The sequence below is a fragment of the Eretmochelys imbricata genome, chromosome 7 (assembly GCF_965152235.1).
Source record: "Eretmochelys imbricata isolate rEreImb1 chromosome 7, rEreImb1.hap1, whole genome shotgun sequence".
NCBI lineage: Eukaryota > Metazoa > Chordata > Testudines > Cheloniidae > Eretmochelys > Eretmochelys imbricata.
The window spans coordinates 15,259,766-15,280,791 of record NC_135578.1 but is presented as its reverse complement, the minus strand read 5'-3'; positions in this window follow the sequence as shown (position 1 = coordinate 15,280,791).

Here is a 21,026-nt window from a genome sequence, read left to right as displayed (position 1 = left end):
AGGAATACCTATCCCTCTGTATGAGTGGCTCGGGGACACAACAGGGGACTTGGATAGAAAACAGCACAACTTATTATCCATTCCATTAATATCAAATGAAGATCATTGCAGAAAGGGACTACAAATATTCATATGAATAAGATCTTAAATTTGTTTTCTTCTTATGCCACCTGTTCTAGCAGCTAAAAAATGTTATTTTTATGTAGTGTTATTACAGAAAAATGGAAACATAGCTGAGTAATAGTCATTTTCACTCCACGCTGTCGATTCCAATGGCAGGTCTTCATTAGTCACAAGCACTTGCAGTATGGGGAAGACTGCTGTTTCTTACACTTGTGGGCAAACATTTGTATCATAAATCAGTAATTCCAGGAAATTATAATAGAACAGAAACTATGCTTGCCTCTGTGTCTGTTTGCTTACTTTGAGTTTGCAGAATCTGATTGAATTTGAAGATAAACTACCTAGGATTTTCAGTTTGTGTCCAGATTCACAACACGCCAGTTTATGCTAGCATTTGAAAGACTTTACAGAAAGTGTGCAGGGGAAGAGGGAGGTACAGCAGGCCCTTAAATACATCCATTCCGCTAATGATTTCACTAAATCATCCTTTGCTACTGTGCTGTATGAGCTTCTATTGTACATTAATTCCCCTTGTGCACATGGTGATATTACAGATCAAGTGCAGAATTACTGACAGAGTTATTCCTGACATAAATAAGCAATTTACTCCCACTCACCAAAAAAAAAAAGAAAAGAAAGAAGAAAAGAGACAATTCCTTTTACCTTGTAGCTATTGGAGGAGATTCCAGAGGAGGAACTATAAATATGGCAATTCTTATGTGACCTTTAGACTTGCTATTACCCTATTTACTCAACACCAGATTAGGAAGAGTTCTTGATGCCTATTTTACCCCCTACTTGTCCCCTCCCACAAAGAATCTTGCCAATATTAAGCTAGGATATTGCAAAAAGAGTATATTTTATTTCAAAATGATTGCAGGGGACTTTAAGCATAAGATTTCTGCAAAACTTTGTCGGAAGGGAGATTGTTTTTAATAACAAAATCATTTTTAGCTAGTAATATTAGAATGATTGACCGTGCAAATTACTTTCTTACATGTGAGCTGAAAAGAAAGTGTGCTGGGCATACAAGAATAAAATTGAGTTAATGCAGTGCAGTTTGTAGCACAGTTAGTGTATATGCAGTTACAAAGGTGATCAGTAACTTTTCTTGGTTCATCTAACTTTCTTCAGTTAGTGCAGTTTCTCAATATGGGCAATAAACCTTTCCATATCTCAATTCTTATATTCATGAGAAGCATGTGAAACATGTTGAACATCTATCTTCATGTCCTGGGTTTTTTCTTTCCAAGTTCCTCATCAGGACTTTGCAATAAAGTACAGACTGGAAGAAGACTGCCCCCTAAAAATTCAGCCCAGGATTTAAAGTGCCCATGAGACATGGGGATCTTAATCTGTGCTCTGAGAATAGTCATGCAGTACAGACATGCTCAGTAAAGCTCCTATTTTATGTACCTAACTATTTTATGCCTCAGTGTCTTGATTTGAGAAGCTCCCTAATAACCTGAGATATAAATCCCAGATTAAAACACTTCCCTTCCTATATCTGATCTTCAGACTATTGATGCATGAGTTCTTTCAGGGATATATACTCCTACAATCCCCATTATTATGATGTTAGGGAAATGTCCTGTTACACTACAGCAAGATCATATTTAAAGTCCTGGGAACTTCAGCTGGTAGATGTATTTCATCATGACGGCTGAAAAACAAATACCACTGAAGAGTCACCTGGTACATGTGGTCCAGCATCTGTCACATTCTGGATGCCTTTCAAACCTTGCTAGTTTGTCCATCCAGGCATACATCTGTCTAGAGCAGGGATTGGCAACATTTGGCACGCGGCCCACCAGGGAAATCCGCTGGCGTGCCGGGACGGTTTGTTTACCTTCAGCATCTGAAGGTTTGGCCGATCACAGCTCCCACTGGCCGTGGTTCACCATTCCAGGACAATGGGGGCTGTGGGAAGCAGCGGCCAGCACGTCCCTTGGCCCACTTCCCACAGCCCGCATTGGCCTGGAATGGTGAACTGCGGCCAGCGGGAGCTGGGATCGCCCGAACCTGCGGATGCGGCAGGTCAACAAATCGGCCCGGCCTACCACGGGCTTTCCCTGCAGAAGTGGTGGAACAAGTTTGGGAACCACTGCCCTAGAATAATGACAAGTGAGCTGTAGCTCACGAAAGCTTAAGCTCAAATAAATTTGTTAGTCTCTCAGGTGCGACAAGTCCTCCTTTTCTTCTTACTGCCCTAGAAGTATTTTACTATTTACCAGAGCCTAACCAAGCAAAACGCAGATAGAAGGATTTTCACTTCCCCTCCCCTTCCTCAGTTGACCCAGATTAAATTGGATAGCAAATATTTTCTGCTATATTCCCCTCCATCTGCAATTGTATTTGAACTTAGGTAATATTGTAGTGTGCAAAATAATGCAGATAGGATGCACTGATGCCATTTAAAAGTCATGAAACAATTAAACAGCCCAAGCAAATCAATCATATCTTCCCTCACTATCTGGTTGCCTCTAGTGTGTAATACAGAGATTTCCCTGAAGCTCATTCCTTTATTACAGATCCATCCTTTTATTACAAATACTTTTTTTCTACGACTACTAAATTCCTGGTGTACTGGATCACTGTTAGACAGCAATAGGTCACTCATTACTGTGAAAAATTAAATGTATCTCTTTTTTTTGTCCAGTTTGGAAAAAAGGGGAGATCTTCCGACTTCAAAATCAGTGGATGGGCCTCATTAAAAACAATGGGTTTCAGGGTAGCAGCCGTGTTAGTCTGTATCCGCAAAAAGAACAGGAGTACTTGTGGCACCTTAGAGAGTAACAAATTTATTAGAGCAGAAGCTTTTGTGGGCTACAGCCCATGTCATCGGATGCATAGAATGGAACATATAATAAGAAGATTGCCACCCTTAAGTCTTTTACTGAGTGGCCAGAAAGGTTGAAGTGTTCTCCTACGGGTTTTTGAATGTTATGATTCCTGATGTCAGATTTGTGTCCATTTATTCTTTTGCGTAGAGACTGTACATTGGACACTCAGTAAAAGACTTAAAGGTAGCAATTTTGCAACAGAAAAGCTTCAAAAACAGACTCCAACGAGAAACTGCCGCTCTTGAATTAATATGCAAACTAGATACCATTAACTTGGGTTTGAATAGAGACTGGGAGTGGCTGGGTCATTACACATATTGAATCTATTTCCCCATGTTAAGTATCCTCGCACCTTCTTGTCAACTGTCTAAATGAGCCATCTTGAGTATCACTACAAAAGTTTTTTTTCTCCTGCTGATAATAGCTCATCTTAATTAATTAGCCTCTTACTCCACCTTTTCATGTTCTCTGTATGTGTATATATATATCTTCTTACTATATGTTCCATTCTATGCATCCGATGAAGTGGGCTGTACTCCACGAAAGCTTATGCTCTAATAAATTTGTTAGTCTCTAAGGTGCCACAAGTACTCCTGTTCTTATTGAAAACAATGTATTGCTTCAAAATACAGCCCTTCTACAAAGCCTTCCTACACAATAGCAAAGGTGTCCAGCACTACAGCTTTACTTTATGTCCCATCAAATTACATTGGATTGTACTATGTCTGTTGCCTAAGCATTCAAGAACAAAGAATCATCTTATCATCTAGTGTCAGGCATGCGGTGCACACATGCATACCATCTGTATCTCTTGCAAACACAAAAACTGTTGAAGGGAATAAAGAGAGGGACTAAGAATAAGGAACTTTCTGTCAGAAAGAAATGAGTAACCACCAGCCTGCCATGACCCTGAGGGTCTTGAACCTCTACACGGTTCCTAGTTGCCTCCCAGCGGCTTGCTGCTAACCAACCAGGCAGGAGAGACCATGAAACTCAAAATTAAATAAGGGAGGTCTTCTCTAGGCCTGAATTAGAGGAACACTGTGAATTCTGATTGGTCAGGGCTTCCTATTTAAACACAAAGAGAGGAATTTGTCCACACAGTTGAGCTTTGCCAGGCTGATACATTAGAACCTGTCTTCTTATCTGACTCCTAATTTCATAGAATCATAGAATATCAGGGTTGGAAGGGAGCTCAGGAGGTCATCTAGTCCAACCCCCTGCTCAAAGCAGGACCAATCCCCAACTAAATCATCCCATCCACGGCTTTGTCAAGCCTGACCTTAAAAATATCTAAGGAACGAGATTCCACCACCTCCCTAGGTAACGCATTCCAGTGTTTCACCACCCTCCTAGTGAAAAAGTTTTTCCTAATATCCAACCTAAACCTCCCACACTGCAACTTGAGACCATTACTCTTTGGAACCCCCTTTCAGGTAGTTGAAAGCAGCGATCAAATCCCTCCTCATTCTTCTCTTCTGAAGAATAAACATCCCCAGTTCTCTCAGTCTCTCCTCATAAGTCATGTGTTCCAGTCCCCTAATCATTTTTGTTACCCTCCGCTGGACTCTTTCCAATTTTTCCACATCCTTCTCGTAGTGTGGGGCCCAAAACTGGACACAGTACTCCAGATGAGGCCTCACCAATGTCGAATAGAGGGGAACGATCACGTCCCTCCATCTGCTGGCAATGTCCCTTCATATACATCCCAAAATGCCATTGGCCTTCTTGGCAACAAGGGCACACTGTTGACTCCTATCCAGCTTCTCGTCCACTGTAACCCCTAGGTCCTTTTCTGCAGAACTGCTGCCGAGCCATTCAGTCCCTAGTCTGTAGCGGTGCATGGGATTTTTCCGTCCTAAGTGCAGGACTCTGCACTTGTCCTTGTTGAACCTCATCACATTTCTTTTGGCCCAATCCTCTAATTTGTCTAGGGCCCTCTGTATCCTATCCCTACCCTCCAGCGTATGTACCTCTCCTCCCAGTTTAGTGTCATCTGCAAACTTGCTGAGGGTGCAATCCACACCATCCTCCAGATCATTTATGAAGATATTGAACATAACCGGCCCAAGGACCAACCCTTGGGGCTCTCCACTTGATACCGGCTGCCAACTAGACATTGAGCCATTGATCGCTACCCATTGAGCTCGACAATCTAGCCAACTTTCCATCCACCTTATAGTCCATTCATCCAGCCCATACTTCTTTAACGTGCTGGCAAGAATACCGTGGGAGACCGTGTCAAAAGCTTTGCTAAAGTCAAGGAACAACATGTCCACCGCTTTCCCCTCATCCACAGAGCAATATTTCCCTCTCTTGTTCCTGATTCTTGCCCCGGCCTCTGAATCCAGCTCTGATGCTTGGCCAGACTCTCAGCTCCAGCTCTGACCATTAGATCTGGCCACCTACATTCCAGCCCTGACATAGCATCACTGCATTCAGCTAAAGCCAAAACTGGCCTCTTAGCCCAAGTGTTTTTCTGCAGTGGGTACTCCTCTCTCACATGTTCATTAAGAAACACAGAAACCCCAATACCACCAAAACCTCTCAGCCTGCCTCTTGGTGGTATTGTCAGTGCATTGTTGAATTTTTAACTTCTTGTAAGTACTCGAGTGCTGTGGTGATGAGGACTATAAAAGCACCTGGCTAGATACAGTATTCCTCTGTGGGGATGTGGGAGAATATATGCTGCATGTGCATATTCTATATAATTGCAGTTTAATCAGAAACAGAGAGCCTTGGGATATCTTATGTGATACTTTGCTTATGTGCAGTACCGGCACCTGTGAAGTGTCCTCGTTTTTCTTTCAAGTTAGGTGTCAAATGCAGACTTTCTTCTGCTTATAAAGATCTGTTGGAAAACTTTTTTTATCACCACATAAATGTGGTGTGGCTTTTTTTTTTTTAAATATAAATCAGGCTCTCAATTTGCAATTTTTCTTTTTCCCCAGTCTGTTAACAAAAATAAATGATCAGTAATTGCTAGTAATGGCTGACTTGTCTGGGAATTATCACTGGAGTATAAAATGCAATTTGGCTGCTCATTATGATTGTTTCATTTCTTCCACTAAAGATTTTGACCTTCTAATTTAGAAATGTGAGGTGTTTATTGGATAAATGTTAAATTTGTGCTAATCTTCTGTATGGGTTTCATTTTTGTCCTTTTGGGTTTATCATCACCTGTTTCCTGAGATGAATTAAGTGGAGGTCAAATAAAAAAAAAGTTGCAATTTTCCCATCTCAAACTGACCAGATACAAATAAAACACTCTGAAGCTCAGTACTGGAAAAAACATGTACGACTATTTCATACCAGACCAAAATGTCCCATTTTGCCCTGCCCCCTTACATTTGCTCTCCTAAAGCAGACAATTCCTTACTCCAGCAGAACAAAACTGATCTTTCATGCCTTCTTTCAGCCCTCTCTAACAATCTCTCAAGCTTTCTTTTACGTCACATTCCACAAGATCTCTTCATTGCCCCATCCCTCTCTAAATCAAGGCTCCCCTTCTATGCCCCAGTCATTTGCCATCATTCTTTACCGTACCATATTCTCAGAGTCAGCTCACCCTGGTGTGCTGAGACCTCCCTTTCTACATTAGATTGCTTGCTAAAGAACCTCCCCAAGTCCTTACTAGACCTTTTTTCTGCAAGGGGTAGTGATCCTGTAGTGCTACCATTGGAGTGACAGTGGAAATGTCTGGGAGCATTTCTAATGCGAAAGAGATGATTCCAGAAGCCTGAGCTTCTCGCTCTTTGTGAGCTGAGTCTTTTCTATAGTTTCTTCAACCAACCTCTCTCTGCTATTGTGGAAATCCCTTTCAACTTAACACACCCTAACCTGTCTTCAAACAATAAGAAAACTTTACTTTGCTGCACCCTTTGTGCCCCTTTCTGTATATGCTACTTATCCTGCATGGTGCTAAAGTTGTTTCTCCCCTTCTATCTGCTGTGATGGAAGGTGGCTGTGTTCAGCAGTGGCTTCTGAGTGGGATGGTTGAGGTCATTCTTATCTGTCCTCTGGGTTCTTGATGGCACTAGAATGGTGCAACTGTAATTATGCCAGGCATGTTAGACCCTTAGCCTTTTACTGTGAGTCAGCACAGGGGAGGGCAACCCCACCCTTCTCTTTAGAGGTTTTAAGACCTATTCAGTGCCAAGTCCACCTCCTGAGCCATGTGAGTTTTGTGAAGACATATTCCAGGGAGAAGCCAGTCCCAGGGGCCATAGAAACCAAAGCCAGCAAAAGCAGACCCCTAAATAGCCTCAGCAAATTCTGCAATAGGAATCGGTGGATGCTAATGTCATGAGACTGCTCTTGTTTTGAGTGGACTTTTTCTTTTCTGTGCTGGTGAGATGTTTGCTTCAGCCCCATCCCGCTCTCTTCTTCAGAGTCACTTCACCTCACCCTTGCTCCTCTTCTCCCCTGCTCTGCCCCCTTACTCACTCCATTCTAGTGAATTCCTTCCACCCAAAGATTTTCTTTAAAAAGTGGCACTGATATGCCATATGCTGCCCTTGCATTGTTCACTTTGCTTGTGTTCCATCTCTTTCTCTTTCCCTGTGTCTGTTCTGTCCAGATTATAAATTCTGCAGGCCATGGACAGTCTACTACTCTGTCTGTACAATGCCTAGAACAATGAGGCTCCATTCTCCATCGGTCACAAGGCACTAACCCAATAAACATAATAAGTATGTCTAACTAGATAGGTTCTCTAGACTTACCAGGGTGAGACTGCGTGAGTGTTAGACTGCTCTCTAGATGCTGGATGTTTAGCTATATCACTTTTTGGCCTTTTGCAGGTGATAGAGGCTGATGTATGGTTTGGCTGTGTGGCCATCTCACTGAATATATTCCTTAACATTGCAGCTGCTCTTTAAGAAACACATCAATAAAAATTAATAGAGAGAAACCATCAGGGTTAGGGTTTTATTTGCCTTGAGGCATTTAATGATTCTCTGAAGTTCTTCCAGGGCAATTTCATTTTCCAATATTCTTGCTGAGACATCCCATATATTAGGATGTCTGGCTAATTATCCCCTAGAAATGATTAAATGAATACAGTTAGCTCGCTCGTCAAAGAGGTAAGGTCCCTCATAGCAAACTCTTTACTATCCTGACTTGTGTTCTTATATGGCAGTGGTAAAGAATCACAGAAAGCGATAGAAATAGAGGGCTCTTTTAGCAGACAAAGGTATAACAAGGTCCAATAGCTAGAAGTTAAAGCTAGACAACTCAGACTTGGTAATAAGGTGCACGTATATACCAGCGAAAGTTATTAACCACTGGAACAATTTACCAGAGGTTGTTGGTGATTCTCTATCCACTCCCTCCCCCACATTTCTCCATACACATTAAATGGAGACTGGATATTGTTCTAAAAGATCAGTTCCAGTTCAAACAGGAATGAATTCAGGGAAGTCCTGTGGCCTTAGTTATACAGAAGGTCAGACTAGATGATCACAATGCTCCCCTTGGGGTTTAGAATCTCTGAAAAAAGTGTTGCTTTGTTCGAACACTGAACAAGGAACTTAATTAGATAAAGGAAAACAGCGTTATTCTTAAAACTACCTATGTTCCTAATGCTACATACAAGTAGGTAAGAGAGCTGCAGGAGGAAGTGGCCTGTCTGCAGAGCATCTGGGAGTATGAGGACTTCAGCAGGATGCATGTGGAGAGGTCTGGGCTGGAGGATGACAAGAATTATTTGACAGCAAAAGATGATAATCAAAATTGCTATAACAAATGACCAGACAAGTCACTGGTTTCACCACTTATCTAGATCTGGTCATCTTCTGGATTAGAGGAGAGTTTTGTCCATCTGATGCATTCAGAATATCAAATCCCAAAGGTGTCAACTCCTGCATAGGACAATTTTCAGTGGAATGAATTTCTGATGGAAAATGCCCCTTTCACCAAATGGGAATTTGCCTGTGGAAAATATGAGTTTTGCCCAAACCTGGATTTTCTGTTAGGCAAATCAAGATGTCAGCTGCCTGCCTGCCTGAAGGCAGAAAGTAATATTAACAAAAGCCTTCCATGACTCCCAAAACAGTCCCTTCCTGTGAAATTTTTTGGGAGTTTTGACTGTCTTGATTCTGGACAATTTTTTTTCCCAGAAATAAAATTTTCTGTGGGAAGGGATTTCTATTTTCCAGCCAACTCTACTTTTGATAGATATTAGGATTCTTTTCTACAGAGGAATCTGTTTTCCCCACAGGCACCGACTTTCCAAAGTGCCAGGGGGTGCTTGACCTCCGGCTCTGCCCCAGGCCCTGCCCCCACTCCACCCCTTCCCCCAAAGTCCCCCCGCCTCTTCTTGCCCAGTTCCACCCCCTCCCTGAAGTGCTCCTCCCATTTTCCACCCCCCTCCTGCACGCTGTGAAATAGCTGATTGTGGTGGGCGGGAGGCACGGGGAGGGAAGAGAAGGCGCTGATCCACGGGGCCCTCTGGTGGGCGGAAGGTGCTGGGGGAGCTAGGGGGAGCTTATAGGGGGGCTGCCGGTGGGTGTTTAGCACCCACCATTTTTTCCCTGGAGGTGCTCCATCCCCAGAGCACCCACGGAGTCGGTGCCCGTGATTTTCACTAAGGCTGTTGTGTGACTACCCTTGCTAGGATCATACAGCAGTTGAACTGGGGTTGGAAACAGCTGAAGGACAGAGAGTTGTTTCCTTTTATTGGTTAAAAAAGCTGTAATAAAATAAGTAAAACTCTTTATTCCTAAAGCTTCTTTCCTTTGCTTAGAATTCTCCCCAACCCTTTATACCTACTTGCTGGCAACTTTTCAAAAAGAGTACACAGGTATTAGAGTGTTGGATTTCCAGTTCAGTTTTGATCACCATATATAGTTTCCTTTTGTTTCTGTTTTCTAAATCTTGCGCCATTAGTTTTCTACACCATTGGCTCTGTTATTTTCATAGTTAAACTGTCCTCATAGGCAGGTCTGTGTGGCTAGAAGACGAGTGGGTGGGTATTTACATGCATGGTTTGTGTATGTAGTTACCACATTCAGGCCCTGATCCTGAAATGAATTCCGTGTGGCAGACCCTTATGCCCATGTCAAACCGCAATGTAGTCAATGGAGCTGTGTGAGGGGGACAGTTTCCCCCTCACGTGGAGCGCACTGCTGGATTGGGGCCTTTGTTTGAAAGGTTCAGAGTTGAGGTTCTGGTTCAGTTTGCATGTTTTTATGCTGATTGTCCACGCCTCTTTTAATCTGAAATATTGGGATAGAACCCTGTTGTAAAAGATTCTCTGATGAAGCCCCAAACATCTGTATAATATGGGGCCAGAAATTTGATATGGGAGAAAATAAACATCTGAACATTCCAGCACCTTTAAGGTGTGCCTCAAATTTGGTTCTAACAATGAGTGACACTTTGTGTGGTTCCTTTTCTGGGAATTGTCTCTAGATCCTTGCAAGGTAAGGAGAGCTCCCAAGGGGCTGAGTTGAATTTAGTTAAATGGCTGATGAGGGCACCAACCAGGAACAACTTGGCATCATGCAGGATTGGGCACTAAAAGATCAACACTTTTTCCTCAAGCCTTTATTTATTTTTCTTTTGGTAGAATTGTGTTCAAAGGAAAAAGGGTATAAATCGAATAGTGTTTATGGCAAAAGATCAGAGATGACAGTGCAAGAAATGAGGGGATATAGATTTTTCTGTGTTTTAGTCCCATGCCAGTTTTTAACATTCACATGATATGAAGCAAACTGCAGCACTGCAGGTTTCCCACTGCTCTGCTAATGCATCCTGATAAACCTTAAATAGGACATTTCACACTTGGAGCTGAGCTGTGACAATCGAGATTTTTGTGTGTGTGTTGGATTGTTGAACTTCTGGAAGCCTTCAGATGCCAATGATTTTTAGTAATACGTGCCTTAACGAAAGGACAAGGCATTAGCTCAAATGCCATCTCTAAAGGGTATACAGACTTTCTTTAATGTTCCCATCTTTTATTAGCCAAAGCAAGTTAAAAGTAACTATTTTTGAAGTAATAACTGAACTCCTCAGTCATCTCCATCTGAGGGAGTGAATCACAGTCTTTTGTCTGAGCACTGCATTTAGAGACTTTGGTATTATCCTGTAAGCAATTCTTGCTTACAGAAGCAGTCACAATAAACTCAGTGGGTCAGATTCTGAATGCACATGCAAAAGTGGTAAAGCAGGAGTAGTTAGGCCAGTATAAAATTGGTGTGAAATGAAAATGGAGTCAGTGGGGTTATTCAATTCACAAGGGGTTTGGGACCTAAGATGGAAGTGGATTTTACATAAAATAAAAATATTTAAAAGTTAAAAAAAAAAAAGATTTTTTTCTGTGGGGTCTCCCTGCCAGTTATATTCAGTATTTTTTTTTGTTCTTTACCTAATAATGTCCTTCACCTGTCCTCTATATCTTTCCACCTATCTGAGAGCTCCACTTTTTTGGTAACTTGTTTTTAAAGGTTTATAGTGCATATTAAAATGTCCTAGATTAAGTGCTTATATAGAACAACATGCTGATATGGATTTTAGAGTTTGCTGGCTGGATTATTTCCATTTAGAATCACCAGATTAATGACACATACAGAAAAATAAAGGCAGGAAATAAACATAGGAGCAGTGGTACTATAGGTACTCATGCAAAAAATACTGCTGGTCATTATATTTTTTATTATGGAAAAAGAGGGAGTTTGTACAGCTAATCTTTAATGACATATACTGGATTACTTTAGGTCAGTACCTTTAAAAACTGGCTGAAAAAAGAATTTTTGCAGACAGTAATCATCAGGCTATAAAATCGTAGAAATACTATTCAAGCTATTTAAATACATTTACCAACTGTTAGATCTCAGATCTGGGTATGTGTGGGGGTGTATTTGTGTGACTCTCTCTCTCGCTCCCTCTCTGTCAGTCTCCTTAAACTATTCTGAAGCTGTTTTGGGTACTGACCGGCTAATACACATGATATAACGAATAGAACTTTGCACTCAAATGTTGGTATAAACTTCAAAAGACTAGCAAACAACCCAGCACCACCACAGCCAGTTTTCCAGCTGGCTGAAAAATCTCAACACTTTTGGACACAGGTATTTTTGACCAATTTTACAAGTGGAACTAAAGGCTTTCTCATTCAAGGTTGGCACCTCAGAGCCTGCTGGAAATCAGAAAATCTGTTCTAGCCTCTTCCATTGTTCATTGTGACTTTGGGTAAGACACTGAGAGGCCACTTTTGAAAGTTTGACCTTATTCCCCTATTTGACCTAGGAAGCTGTTCACACAACTTGAGCATGTTGAACTTGAGTGCAAAGATAGCTTAAAATAAAAAAATCAAATGCCTTGTATATCTTAGTTTTGCGAGAGGAGTAAAAAGAAATGTAATGAGTAAGGAAACCCTGTAATCTTAACTGTTGGCCCTATAAAGAGCACAAATGCAACTTCTAGTAGCTGAACTGATGTTTATAGATTAGAACCCAGTGGTTCTCTGGGGCATGCAGAGAAATAATCATGTAGGCTGCTTTGTGCCCAGCTGTGGGATTGATTAGAAAAACTTTGCTTCTAAGAACAAAGGCAGAGGATTGTAATTTTCTGTTTTATAAAACATAATTGAAGTTTAGCAATTACTGAGCAGGTGTCCGTAACTGACTGGCAGTTGTTTACCTGAAAATATTGCACCCCTGTGATTAGGCGGTGATCCTACTGGCAAAAGGTTAAATGGATTATGTTGACTCACTGAACCAAGTGGCCTGTTACCCCACCTGGATATAAGGGAGGTGGGAGTGATTTCAGAAATAGTGACTAGATCTAGGGGTGTGTACTGAGCAGTCCTGAGGGAGAAAGCCTGGGGAAAAGTCTTGAGCTGAACTTTGTTGTGAAGTTAGTTTCTTTTTGTTAATAAAGCCAAACCCCAGGAAGGAGTGAGACTTTGGGTATGTCTACACTGCAGTTAAACCTGTCAGCTGCTTTGGGCCTGGACTGTAAAATTGCGGTGTAGACACTTGGGCTGGAGCCTGGGCTGTAAAGAGAGCTGTAAATTCTCTCTGTATAAGCCTGAGAGCTTGTCTCTTTCACCAACAGAAATTGGTCCAATAAAAGATATTACCTCATCCACCTTGTCTCTAGAATATCCTGGGACCAGTAGGGCTACAATACCACTGCATAAAAACAAGTCGCTCATTCGGAAGTCAGATATCTCAGTGGCCTTGTGTCCTGAAATAACACATCCTGTTAGTTAACATGTTTCTTAAGATAACGTTCAACATGGTTTTGGCATTAGAGCAAGGCCCATCACGTTTTAATAACATGTTAACTGGGGTTGCCTGTGACAAGCTAACGTGTTTTCAAACATGATGTCCCTGGTTATGCTGGATACTAACCAGTCTTCTGACATGATACATTTTCCCAGTGCAGTTGTTTGCATCTGTGCTTCTGTTTTGTTTAAATCTTTAAAATAAATGTCAATGGTTATGATTGCATTCCCCATATTTCTGTATAGAGGAAGAAGTGATGTTGGAGCACAGGACAGGGGAGAAGTTGTAGCGCTGTTTTATTAGAACAAAAGGTAAAAGGCAAATCTTTTTAAAAACTAACTTTTTCAGAATAAGTTAGACTTCCAAATGTTGTCTATTAGCACATTGAAATGAAGGTGCAACGGTAGCTGGTTACGCTGAATACTAGATTTTTTTTTTTTTTTTGCTATGCTGCAGTTGGTTGATAGACTATAAATAAAAAAGATTAGGGAAGCTTATGGAAGCACCATCATTTTTCCATTTTAAATGTGACAAGTGACCATTAAAGTCCCTTCTTTCTTGTTTAACTCCACTGATTCCGCTGACTTTAATGAAACGCGGCCACTGGTGATCGAATACACTCCTTTATTGGACTTTCTGCAGGCTAAAACTTGCTGTTTGGAAAAAACAGGTTTGGTCACTTTGAAAGCAAATAAAAATGGGGAAATCCTGCCTCCCACCCCGACTTCCCAAGTCCTCAACAGCAGTCGAACAGACGCCTCTGGTGGAAGGCCGGTGCCATGCAGCAGTGCACACCCCTGTGAGCCATGTGGATCCAAAGGGGTGTCTGGGAATGGGACAGGAGCAATGGATCTCCAGGGGTGTGCATAGCCATTTGCCATTCTCTGCATAGCAAGGGTGCAGAAGCAGTGGGGATTCTGCAGCTGCCACAGAGTGGCTTTGAAGGATTTATAGGGTCATCCTAAGGGTACCTCAGTGCACAGCCTTTTTGCTCTTAAAGAAATAACACATACAGACCCTGTTCTTGCCTCATAACATAAAAAGTTAGACTTGCATATTATTTAGAGACTAGCTGTAGCAATGCCTAACCAGATTCTATGAGTGCACAATAGGACTTGAGATCCCTAATGCGCTAGGATAACCCCAAACTTCAGTGTCCTGCATTCCAGTAGTCCAGAAGGACATGGATTCCAGGAGCAGATGATTTCTTTTTTGGTTAAGAAGGAGGTGACTCAGGATACCGTACTGGCATATGTTGTTAATGTGGTCAATGGGTTGAAGTTAAGCATGTGCTGGAGTGCTTTGCTGGATCAGGGCCTGAGAACTCATCACCTTGTAGCGTCAAGTCCACAGATCCTCATGCGTCAGGACATAAGATAACCATTTGCTGATGTGAGTTAAATGCAGGTTATTTTGTCATTACCTGCTACGGGATTTTTTACACGCTCTTCTGAAGCATCTGGTGCTGACCACGGCAGGGAAAGGATATGGGACTAGGTAGATGTCTGCTCTGGTGTAGTACAGCAATACTATATGTTTTCACCTTTTACCACTTCTCTTATTACAAAATATTGTCATAGTTCAGGGCAACTGCAGCTGTATTCCCCCTCTGTGGGCCAGCAAGGCCACCCACTCTTAGTCTTCTGGAGCCCCAGCAGTCACTTCTTTTGGGTGTAGTCACGTCTCTCCCTACCCCTGATTGGGGTATTTCCAGGCTGCACAGTTCCCTGCCTACGCTGTGAATTCAACAGCAAGTCAGACTGCATCAGCAGGCCCGCTTTGCCTGCCTTCCTCAGAGACTATAAACAGTATAACTGCTCACAGTTAAGCTACTACACCACTCTTTCTAAGCAAGCACATTTATTCCTAAGGTAAAAACATATTAAAAACAATAAAATAACCTACATGCATGTTAGTAGGCTTACCAGAGATCACCCTAACTCCAGCAAAGGCTCTGGCTGGTGAACAAACCCCACATGGGTTTTTCTATGGTTACAAAGTTATGGCAGCTGTTAGATCAGAACAAGAACATTCATGAAAAGTTTAGTTCCTCCTTTATACAGCCTGAGTCTTTGATCTGGGAATAGATAATTCACAGACAATGGGTTTCTCCTCTGGGCATCGCATCCAAAGGCTGGGCTTTTGCATAACTGAAGGAGTTGTGTTTGCATACACTTTCCCCTCGAGATTTCCTGGGAACCCCCCTTAACTTTAAAAGTCCACATTGTTTCGAATAGTCCTTTGAAGCTCATAACACTTCCCAGGGTTTACATTAGTCAGGTCTCCCCTCTAGAGATGTTACATATGATCAGTGCTTAATCTGTAATGAAAGAGGCGCTGGGGCTAAGCCCTGGCACAAATTACGCCCTGGCAAAGCAGCTGGAGAGTAGTGGTTTCTGGGTGGGTACCCAGCTTTGAAGGCTGCTCTGCTGCTGGCTCTTTTTGGGAGCCCAGAAGTGCCAGGGCTATGAACTGCCCAACCTAGAGTTGCTGGGGTCAGCCCCAGTAAGCCCTAGCACAAATGAAGCAGCGCAAAGAATCCCACAATCATACATAAATATTTGCATTTTTAATACAATGAACTCCTAAGATACTTAAACTTAATATCAGAAAGGTTTAACTTTATTCAGTAAGGTTTGTCCAGGAAATTACCATATCTGTAACCAAGCATGTCTATCAATTTGTGATTTAGAAATAAGTAAAGCTTTTTGGTGTATCTTGATATCCAGCAGTCTCAGCACTGAATCGTATTAGTTTTAAGCAAGGTTAGTGAGGCTATTAAAGACTGGAGCTCAGTGATGGCAAATACAGATGAGAGTGAGAATAAACCAACAAGGCAAACAACCCCGCCCCACACTCCACTTCTGTATGTATCTGTTTACATTTTTAAACAAATTTGCTTGGACTGTTTTTGCGCCACTCTCTTGTGTTAACTTTCTGTGACTCGAATCTAGCAAATGAGCTTATTGATAGGAATGCTGCCCCGTGATCAACATTTTAAGGGAATATTGTAGAATATTTTCAGAAAACAAATTCTGAATTTGTACTGTTTTCGGGGTGGGGTGGGACTGTCACTATATAGCTGTAAAGCATCTATCTAGCATGATTAGGCCTCAGCTTGGCAGAGGCTTCTAGGCACTATTGTAATGCAAATAAATAATAATCACACCAAAAACTGATTGTAACAGTTTTTGCTCAGGCTGCATAATCTCAAATATTGAATCCTTCCAGCCAGCTGCTCAGAAAAGAGCTAATTCTAGCTTATTCACACAATGATATCAGCTAATGAAAACCTTCTAGAAGCTTGTCATCTACTCATAGACAATTCATGAACAGGAAGAGGTAAAATGAATCGAGTTTATTCTTTGTGAATTGTTTACCCAGCTGTATGTAAAGACAATTCCATGGGCAAAGAATGAAATCTTTTTTATAAAGGAGTTGTGTGGACCAGTTGTTTTAACCAAGGCACGTTGGGGGATTATTTCACAGGCTTTCAGAAAGACTGCTGTGTAAATTTTCCATAGGTATTAGGAATGACTTGCTTCTCCGATATTTAGTCACTGGGGCATTGTTTTCTCTAATGCTCATTCCCCTAATGAAAAGAAAAGCATTTTTAGTTTACAGGTTTGTCAAATGCAGTAATCCATTATTGCTGGTAATTGCTGGAGTCATTTCACCTCCTTGGCTTCCAACAAATCCTCCCAGATTGACATTTCAACAAATTGAAAGTTAAGTGTAGTATAAAAGCTATTAACAAAACTTGACTGCCTTATATGGAGGCATCAGATTAATGGTTAGAATTATTTAGCTGCCTGTATTCCTACCTTCTGTGAAAACAAAAAGTGCTGTCTAAAAATCAGACTAATATGTATCAGGGCTTATTCAGCTCTTTCTTACTTCTTTTACTGCTTTCATTTGGGTCCCATTTTTAAAATTTATTTTTGCTTGTCACTCGCTACATATCTTTTCTTTTGATTCAGTTATTTGGTGGTAAAAGCATCCTGTCAACTAGAGAGAGATTTAATTTCACAAATGGGAGTGCGGCAAATATTGGATCTAGGGTTGAATGGTGGTGTTTCGCCTTACAGATTATGTAGGTTGGGCTGGTGACAGGTAGAGTGTATGACTTTTGATTAGGATGAAGAAAGAAGTTGATAATGCATGTGGGTGTAAGGGACTTCTGTCTTGTGATGTGGTGCTGCTTAAGGACATAAGAACTGTCATAGTAGGTCACACCAATTGTCTTTCTAGCCTAGTATCCTGTCTCCAACAGTGGCTGACACCAGGTGCTTCAGGAGGAGTGTTCAGATCAGGGTAATTATACTCTGCATTAATGAAAACACCATTCCATGGCTGTCAGGCATGCATGGGAATTGAAACCTCGCTTACAGCACTAATAGACATTATATAAGTGGTGTAATACTCACTTCTGAGGCAGGCGAGTGTTCTTTTTTCCTCATCCCGTCAGATTTACCTCTGGTTATGGTTTATCTCTCCCAGGATTCTCAGCTGCATTCCCAATATCAATGAATCTTTCACAGTTACATGGTCTGGCTGCCTGCTGATGCTGTCAGCTGCTGTTACTTGGTGCTATGCATGATGATAATAAAAAACACATTTGAGCTGATTGGTGTGATTATAGGCAATCTGGTGGGTATTGGGTCTCTGTGTTTACCCATGTGAAGCCTGCCATTTTCTGAATAACCCTGTGGGGGAAATCCTGTAGAATTTAATTGGAATGAAAACTTTTCTATAGAAAATAATTAAAAACCTGCCGAATGTTACTCAAAAATGATACCATCTATAGGGTTGTCTAACCTAATTCTATAGCAAGCGTACAATTTTGTATTAAGGTCTATAGTATGCTTTTAAAATATGCTATAGAAAAGCTAACACTTTCTATTGTGTTCTATAGACCTTTTCCATAAAAGAATAGTTTCCTGTAACTGAGAAATAGGTTTTATTTACCTGCTGGTTTCAGTAATTATAGCTACACTATAAGATATGCAAATAATTTGCTTAGTATTTTTTCTGCTTGCTATTCTCTTTGTGCCTGATCACAATAAATGCGTTAAGTGGATGTGTAATATAGTAAATGATTCCCTTGCTTAAGGCATTTACAAAAGCGTAGTCTTCACGGACTTTCTTTTTCATCAGTGGCCTTTGCAGTGTGTGATTTATACAACAAGGAAATAAAAGGTGTGATACGTCAAGGTATTTAAACATGTGCCTAATTCTAAGTGGGTAAGCCCACTGGTTCTTGTAGGTGAACCTAAAGCCTGTCACACATTGAAGGTAAATACTGTGCCATTACACTCCATATTCTTTATGAAAATATGCTTATGATATGGATATGATGTAACTCGGATATACTTTATGCAAGATGGTGCATGAAAGATATCATTGGAAAGGTTATGATGCATTGAATGTAATTATCCAATTTGTATCACTGTATCATTGCCTGTATCATATCTGAAGTTAGGAATATTGACCCTGTATCTGTGTTTCAAATGTGCTACTTTGGGTGTCACCCACAACTAGTCATTTAGGTATAACAATGAAAAAGTCAGACAGAGCTGATGGCCCAGGAGGAAGAAATGACAAGACTGTGAAGATACTAATCTCTCTCCTTCCTGAGAGTCGTCCTGGGACTAGCTCTGACACTAGTAGGTCAGGTTGTCTTGCCATCTGGTACTAAACACTATCTTGGACTTCTAGTAATTTTCCACTCACAAGAGGGAGAGATCAAGTTTGGGAAACAAAAGGCTTCCTGCCTTATGTAAATCTTATTTAAGGGTAGGGAGGAGAACAAACAGGACTCTCCTCCCTGGCCTACCCAAGAAGGACTGCTGAAAGAACCTGAAGGGATAAAAGAGACTAACCTGAAGGGAAAGGCAGGGGTGAGTCCACACTGAGACAGGGGTCCAGTCTGTAAGAAGAACTAACTAGAACTCTGACCTACAGAAATTTTGCATCCTGCCTAATTCAACATTTAGGGTGAGAAATTACATTTTGTAACCTGTTTCTTTAGTGACCCTTATAATACCCTTATAGTAGCTCCATCTAGGTTGTATTTCCCTATTTTGTTTATTAGAAGGTCATGCGAGACAGTATCAAAAGCCTTACTAAAGTCAAGATATACCACATCTACCACTCCCCCTCCCCATCTACAAAGCTTGTTACCCTCTCAAAGAAAGCTATCAGGTTGGTTTGACATGATTTGTTCTTGACAAATCCATACAGACTATTATTTATCACCTTTTTATCTTCTAGGTGTTTGCAAATTGATTGGTCCATTTTCTTTTTGGGTACAGAAGTTAAGCTGACTGGTCTGTAATTCCCCAGGTTGTCCTTATTTCCCTTTTTATAGATGGGCACAATATTTGTCCTTTTCCAGTCTTCTGGAATGTCTCCCATCTTCCATGACTTTTCAAAGATAGTTGCTAATGGCTCAGATATCTCCTCTGTCAGCTCCTTGAGTATTCTCAGCAAATCAGGTGGCATCTTAAGAGGGGGCAACCCATCACAAATACATGGCTTGAAAATGTTCTTACTTCACCATGTGAGTTATTTTTGCAACTAACTGAAAAGCTTTGTTGTTATAACAACAAAACAAGGTCCATAGCATGGGACGTCAATGACCACACTGTAAGACGCTTGGAACAAAAGCCAAAGAGCTCCATAGGGTTATTACTGATCTAACGCAGCCAGGTCAATCATGGGTGACTGCCATCAGTCTCTGACCAGGCAGTGTGCCCTCGTGACTGGAAGTTTGATCTTCAGAGCTTAATGTACAGGGATGTACAGTGATACGGGCAGCATGACCAAAAAAGGCCCAGAGGGTGTTGGCCAATGATGCTTTCAGTCCCCTTGAGGCCAACTCTCAATGATACATCCCTATTAGTGATAAAATTAAACAATCTTATACCCAGTAGTCACTGCTGACAACACAAATGAAATGCCTCCAGCTTCCTGATGTCTTGTTTAAGCAATGTCCACATTCCAGATTCATCTAAGAGGATCAGAAGTCTGCAGGTCTGATAAATCTGTACTGCTGTATATAATTTCGCCTTCTTTTTGGCTCCAGGCCCTATGCAGGTCCTTTATGGCTGAGGCTGCTAAACCGGTGTGATGGGTTGAACCCCCAATCTGGGATGCCACCTGATGTGCTGGGGTCCCACTGGTTCTGCCTGTTCTGCCAGCCTAGGTTTCCTCACCCTCTCCTAGCTGTACCAGGCCCTCAAGCCTTCTCCAGCACACACACACACAGGTAGGGACACACCCAACTGCAAATGGACACAGATACACTGAGATCAGCTCTGTGTGGGAGGAATCAGCTCGGGGATTGCCCAGCACTCACATGAACACCTCCTTTGGGGTATAAACCCAAAATAATATTGTCTTGAGCTGTACAGAAAGATCTGCACAGGGCAAGCTCATAAAAATTCACCCTCTCCCTCAATGTGAAGAGAGATATGCACAGCTTCCCCCCCCCCAATGAATGGCACAAACTGGGTTCTGAAATAAAGAAAAAATAAGTTTATTAACTACAAAAGGTACATTTTAAGTGATTATAAAAGATAGCAAACCGAACAAAGCAGATTACTGAGCAAATAAAACAAAACACGCAAATTAAGCTTAATACACTCAAGAAACAGGTTACAAAATGTAATTTATCACCCTACATGTTGTTTTAGGCAGGTTGCAGAGTTTCTGTAGCTTAGCTTCTGTTAGCTGTAGCTTAGCTTCTGTAGCTTAGAGTTCTAGTTATTTCTCTTTACAGACTGGACCCCTGTTTCAGGCTGGACTCAGCCCCTGCCTTTCCCTT